Here is a 7,782-nt window from a genome sequence, read left to right on the forward strand (position 1 = left end):
CAATCAGAATAAGGGCCATAGAGTGTAAGCTCCACTGCTGTATGGACTGATGTGAACGAATGAATATTCTCAGTACATCACTGCGGTATATGTGTGCGCTATATAATAACTGGTAATAATAGTCTCTGTAAAGCGCTGCGGAATATGTGTGCGCTATATAATAACTGGTAATAATAGTCTCTGTACAGCGCTGCGGAATATGTGTGCGCTATATAATAACTGGTAATAATATTCTCAGTACATCACTGCGGAATATGTGTGTGCTATATAATAACTGGTAATAATAGTCTCTGTACAGCCCTGCGGAATATGTGTGCGCTATATAATAACTGGTAATAATAGTCTCTGTACAGCCCTGCGGAATATGTGTGTGCTATATAATAACTGGTAATAATAGTCTCTGTACAGCGCTGCGGAATATGTGTGCGCTATATAAATAACTGGTAATAATAGTCTCTGTACAGCGCTGCGGAATATGTGTGCGCTATATAAATAACTGGTAATAATATTCTCTGTACAGCGCTGTGGAATATGTGTGCGCTATATATCTAAGTGGTAATAATAGTCTCTGTACAGCGCTGTGGAATATGTGTGCGCTATATATCTAAGTGGTAATAATATTCTCTGTACAGCCCTGCGGAATATGTATGTGCTATATAATAACTGGTAATAATAGTCTCTGTACAGCCCTGCGGAATATGTGTGCGCTATATAAATAACTGGTAATAATAGTCTCTGTACAGCGCTGTGGAATATGTGTGCGCTATATAATAACTGGTAATAATAGTCTCTGTACAGCACTGTGGAATATGTGTGTGCTATATAATAACTGGTAATAATAGTCTCTGTACAGCCCTGCGGAATATGTGTGCGCTATATAATAACTGGTAATAATAGTCTCTGTACAGCCCTGCGGAATATGTGTGCGCTATATAAATAACTGGTAATAATATTCTCTGTACAGCGCTGCGGAATATGTGTGCGCTATATAATAACTGGTAATATTCTCTGTACAGAGCTGTGGAATATGTGTGCGCTATATAATAACTGGTAATAATAGTCTCTGTACAGCGCTGTGGAATATGTGTGCGCTATATAATAACTGGTAATAATAGTCTCTGTACAGCGCTGCGGAATATGTGTGCGCTATATAATAACTGGTAATATTCTCTGTACAGAGCTGTGGAATATGTGTGCACTATATAATAACTGGTAATAATAGTCTCTGTACAGCGCTGCGGAATATGTGTGCGCTATATAATAACTGGTAATAATATTCTCTGTACAGCGCTGCGGAATATGTGTGCACTATATAAATAACTGGTAATAATATTCTCTGTACATCACTGCAGGATATGTGTGCGCTATATAATAACTGGTAATAGTATTCTCTGTACATCACTGCAGGATATGTGTGCGCTATATAATAACTGGTAATAATAGTCTCTGTACAGCGCTGCGGAATATGTGTGCGCTATATAATAACTGGTAATAATAGTCTCTGTACAGCGCTGCGGAATATGTGTGCGCTATATAATAACTGGTAATAATAGTCTCTGTACAGCGCTGCGGAATATGTGTGCGCTATATAATAACTGGTAATAATATTCTCTGTACAGCGATGCGGAATATGTGTGCGCTATATAAATAACTGTTAATAATATTCTCTGTACAGCGCTGCGGAATATGTGTCCACTATATAATAACTGGTTATAGTATTCTCTGTACAGCGCTGCGGAATATGTGTGCACTATATAATAACTGGTAATAATAGTCTCTGTACAGCATTGGGGAATATGCGTGCTCTATATAATAACTGGTAATAATATTCTCTGTACAGCGCTGCGGAATATGTGTGCGCTATATAATAACTGGTAATAATAGTCTCTGTACAGCGCTGCGGAATATGTGTGCACTATATAAATAACTGGTAATAATATTCTCTGTACATCACTGCAGGATATGTGTGCGCTATATAATAACTGGTAATAGTATTCTCTGTACATCACTGCAGGATATGTGTGCGCTATATAATAACTGGTAATAATAGTCTCTGTACAGCGCTGCGGAATATGTGTGCGCTATATAAAAACTGGTGATAATATCCTCTGTACAGCGCTGCGGAATATGTGTGCGCTATATAATAACTGGTAATAATATTCTCTGTACAGCGCTGCGGAATATGTGTGCGCTATATAATAACTGGTAATAATATTCTCTGTACAGCGCTGCGGAATATGTGTCCGCTATATAATAACTGGAAATAATATTCTCTGTACAGCGCTGCGGAATATGTGTGCGCTATATAATAACTGATAATAATATTCTCTGTACAGCGCTGCGGAATATGTGTGCGCTATATAATAACTGGTGATAATATTCTCTGTACAGCGCTGCGGAATATGTGTGCGCTATATAATAACTGGTAATAATATTCTCTGTACAGCGCTGCGGAATATGTGTGCGCTATATAATAACTGGTAATAATAGTCTCTGTACAGCGCTGAGGAATATGTGTGCGCTATATAAATAACTGGTAATAATATTTCTGTACAGCGCTGTGGAATTTGTGTACACTATATAATAACTGGTAATAATATTCTCTGTACAGCGCTGTGGAATATGTGTGCGCTATATAAATAACTGGTAATAATAGTCTCTGTACAGCGCTGCGGAATATGTGTGCGCTATATAATAACTGGTAATAATATTCTCTGTACAGCGCTGTGGAATATGTGTGCGCTATATAATAACTGGTAAAAATAGTCTCTGCACAGCGCTGCGGAATATGTGTGCGCTATATAATAACTGGTAATAATAATATTCTCTGTACAGCGCTGCGGAATATGTATGCGCTATATAATAACTGGTAATAATATTCTCTGTACAGCGCTGCGGAATATGTGTGCGCTATATAATAACTGGTAATAATAGTCTCTGTACAGCGCTGCGGAATATATGTGCGCTATATAATAACTGGTAATAATAGTCTCTGTACAGCGCTGTGGAATATGTGTGCGCTATATAATAACTGATAATAATATTCTCTGTACAGCGCTGTGGAATATGTGTGCACTATATAATAACTGGTAATAATATTCTCTGTACAGCGCTGCGGAATATGTGAGCACTATATAATAACTGGTAATAGTCTCTGTACAGCGCTGAGGAATATGTGTGCGCTATATAATAACTGGTGATGATATTCTCTGTACAGCGCTGAGGAATATGTGTGCGCTATATAATAACTGGTGAAAATATCCTCTGTACAATGCTGCGGAATATGTGTGCGCTATATAATAACTGGTAATAATATTCTCTGTACAGCGCTGCAGAATATGTGTGCGCTATATAATAACTGGTAATAATAATCTCTGTACAGCGCTGCGGCATATGTGTGCGCTATATAATAACTGGTAATAATAGTCTCTGTACAGCGCTGTGGAATATGTGTGCGCTATATAATAACTGGTAATAATATTCTCTGTACAGCGCTGCGGAATATGTGTGTGCTATATAATAACTGGTAATAATATTCTCTGTACAGCGCTGCGGAATATGTGTGCGCTATATAATAACTGGTAATAATATTCTCTGTACAGCGCTGCGGAAAAGGTGTGCGCTATATAATAACTGGTAATAATATTCTCTGTACAGCGCTGTGGAATATGTGTGCGCTATATAATAACTGATAATAATATTCTCTGTACAGCGCTGTGGAATATGTGTGCACTATATAATAACTGGTAATAATATTCTCTGTACAGCGCTGCGGAATATGTGTGCACTATATAATAACTGGTAATAGTCTCTGTACAGCGCTGAGGAATATGTGTGCGCTATATAATAACTGGTAATAATATTCTCTGTACAGCGCTGTGGAATATGTGTGCGCTATATAATAACTGGTAAAAATAGTCTCTGCACAGCGCTGCGGAATATGTGTGCGCTATATAATAACTGGTAATAATAATATTCTCTGTACAGCGCTGCGGAATATGTATGCGCTATATAATAACTGGTAATAATATTCTCTGTACAGCGCTGCGGAATATGTGTGCGCTATATAATAACTGGTAATAATAGTCTCTGTACAGCGCTGCGGAATATATGTGCGCTATATAATAACTGGTAATAATAGTCTCTGTACAGCGCTGTGGAATATGTGTGCGCTATATAATAACTGATAATAATATTCTCTGTACAGCGCTGTGGAATATGTGTGCACTATATAATAACTGGTAATAATATTCTCTGTACAGCGCTGCGGAATATGTGTGCACTATATAATAACTGGTAATAGTCTCTGTACAGCGCTGAGGAATATGTGTGCGCTATATAATAACTGGTGATGATATTCTCTGTACAGCGCTGAGGAATATGTGTGCGCTATATAATAACTGGTGAAAATATCCTCTGTACAATGCTGCGGAATATGTGTGCGCTATATAATAACTGGTAATAATATTCTCTGTACAGCGCTGCAGAATATGTGTGCGCTATATAATAACTGGTAATAATAATCTCTGTACAGCGCTGCGGCATATGTGTGCGCTATATAATAACTGGTAATAATAGTCTCTGTACAGCGCTGTGGAATATGTGTGCGCTATATAATAACTGGTAATAATATTCTCTGTACAGCGCTGCGGAATATGTGTGTGCTATATAATAACTGGTAATAATATTCTCTGTACAGCGCTGCGGAATATGTGTGCGCTATATAATAACTGGTAATAATATTCTCTGTACAGCGCTGCGGAAAAGGTGTGCGCTATATAATAACTGGTAATAATATTCTCTGTACAGCGCTGTGGAATATGTGTGCGCTATATAATAACTGATAATAATATTCTCTGTACAGCGCTGTGGAATATGTGTGCACTATATAATAACTGGTAATAATATTCTCTGTACAGCGCTGCGGAATATGTGTGCACTATATAATAACTGGTAATAGTCTCTGTACAGCGCTGAGGAATATGTGTGCGCTATATAATAACTGGTGATGATATTCTCTGTACAGCGCTGAGGAATATGTGTGCGCTATATAATAACTGGTGAAAATATCCTCTGTACAATGCTGCGGAATATGTGTGCGCTATATAATAACTGGTAATAATATTCTCTGTACAGCGCTGCAGAATATGTGTGCGCTATATAATAACTGGTAATAATAATCTCTGTACAGCGCTGCGGCATATGTGTGCGCTATATAATAACTGGTAATAATAGTCTCTGTACAGCGCTGTGGAATATGTGTGCGCTATATAATAACTGGTAATAATATTCTCTGTACAGCGCTGCGGAATATGTGTGTGCTATATAATAACTGGTAATAATATTCTCTGTACAGCGCTGCGGAATATGTGTGCGCTATATAATAACTGGTAATAATATTCTCTGTACAGCGCTGCGGAATAGGTGTGCGCTATATAATAACTGGTAATAATAGTCTCTGTACAGCGCTGTGGAATATGTGTGCGCTATATAATAACTGGTAATAATATTCTCTGTACAGCGCTGCGGAATATGTGTGTGCTATATAATAACTGGTAATAATATTCTCTGTACAGCGCTGCGGAATATGTGTGCACTATATAATAACTGGTAATAATATTCTCTGTACAGCGCTGCGGAATATGTGTGCACTATATAATAACTGGTAATAATATTCTCTGTACAGCGCTGCGGTATATGTGTGCGCTATATAAAATATACTCTATACAGCGCTGCAGAATATGTGTGAGCTATATAATAACTGGTAATAATAGTCTCTGTACAGCGCTGCGGCATATGTGTGCGCTATATAAATAACTGGTAATAATATTCTCTGTACAGCGCTGTGGGATATGTGTGCGCTATATAATAACTGGTAATAATATTCTCTGTACAGCGCTGCGGTATATGTGTGCGCTATATAAATAACTGGTAATAATATACTCTATACAGCGCTGCAGAATATGTGTGCGCTATATAATAACTGGTAATAATAGTCTCTGTACAGCGCTGCGGAATATGTGTGCGCTATATAAATAACTGGTAATAATAGTCTCTGTACAGCGCTGTGGAATATGTGTGCGCTATATAATAACTGGTAATAATAGTCTCTGTACAGTGCTGCGGAATATGTGTGCGCTATATAATAACTGGCCATAATAGTCTCTGTACAGCGCTGCGGAATATGTGTGCACTATATAATAACTGGTAATAATATTCTCTGTACAGCGCTGCGGAATATGTGTCCACTATATAATAACTGGTTATAGTATTCTCTGTACAGTGCTGCGGAATATGTGTGCGCTATATAATAACTGGTAATAATAATCTCTGTACAGTGCTGTGGAATATGTGTGCGCTATATAATAACTGATAATATAATTCTCTGTACAGCGCTGCGGAATATGTGTGCGCTATATAATAACTGGTAATAATAGTCTCTATACAGCGCTGCAGAATATGTGTGCGCTATATAATAACTGGTAATAATATTCTCTGTACAGCGCTGCGGAATATGTGTGCACTATATAATAACTGGTAATAATAATCTCTGTACAGCGCTGCGGAATATGTGTGCACTATATAATAACTGGTAATAATATTCTCTGTACAGCGCTGCGGAATATGTGTGCACTATATAATAACTGGTAATAATATTCTCTGTACAGCGCTGCGGAATATGTGTGCGCTATATAATAACTGGTAATAATATTCTCTGTACAGGGCTGCGGAATATGTGTGCGCTATATAAATAACTGGTAATAATAGTCTCTGTACAGCGCTGTGGAATATGTGTGCGCTATATAATAACTGGTAATAATATTCTCTGTACAGCGCTGCGGAATATGTGTGCACTATATAATAACTGGTAATAATAATCTCTGTACAGCGCTGCGGAATATGTGTGCACTATATAATAACTGGTAATAATATTCTCTGTACAGCGCTGCGGAATATGAGTGCGCTATATAATAACTGGTAATAGTAGTCTCTGTACAGCGCTACGGAATATGTGTGCGCTATATAATAACTGGTAATAATATTCTCTGTACAGCGCTGCGGAATATGTGTGCACTATATAATAACTGGTAATAATATTCTCTGTACAGCGCTGCGGAATATGAGTGCGCTATATAATAACTGGTAATAGTAGTCTCTGTACAGCGCTACGGAATATGTGTGCGCTATATAATAACTGGTAATAATATTCTCTGTACAGCGCTGCGGAATATGTGTGCACTATATAATAACTGGTAATAATATTCTCTGTACAGCGCTGCGGAATATGTGTGCGCTATATAATAACTGGTAATAATAGTCTCTGTACAGCGCTGCGGAATATGTGTGCTCTATATAATAACTGGTAATAATAGTCTCTGTACAGCGCTGCGGAATATGTGTGTGCTATATAATAACTGGTAATAATATTCTCTGTACAGCGCTGCGGAATATGTGTGCGCTATATAATAACTGGTAATAATATTCTCTGTACAGCGCTGCGGAATATGTGTGCACTATATAATAACTGGTAATAATATTCTCTGTACAGCGCTGCGGAATATGTGTGCACTATATAATAACTGGTAATAATAGTCTCTGTACAGTGCTGCGGAATATGTGTGTGCTATATAATAACTGGTAATAATAGTCTCTGTACAGCCTGCGGAATATGTGTGCGCTATATAATAACTGGTAATAATATTCTCTGTAAAGCGCTGCGGAATATGTGTGCGCTATATAATAACTGGTAATAATATTCTCTGTACAGCCCTGCGGAATATG

General features: G+C 37.7%; 1 protein-coding gene across 2 annotated transcripts in view; it reads right to left on the reverse strand.

Annotated features, from left to right (window-relative positions):
* Positions 1-7,782, reverse strand: part of LOC146009929 (uncharacterized) — a 453,438-nt gene that overhangs the window by 190,171 nt on the left and 255,485 nt on the right. The gene's annotated exons all lie outside the window — the stretch shown is intronic.

This window comes from Crinia signifera, chromosome 6 (assembly GCF_055691185.1).
Source record: "Crinia signifera chromosome 6, ASM5569118v1, whole genome shotgun sequence".
Taxonomy (NCBI): Eukaryota; Metazoa; Chordata; class Amphibia; order Anura; family Myobatrachidae; genus Crinia; species Crinia signifera.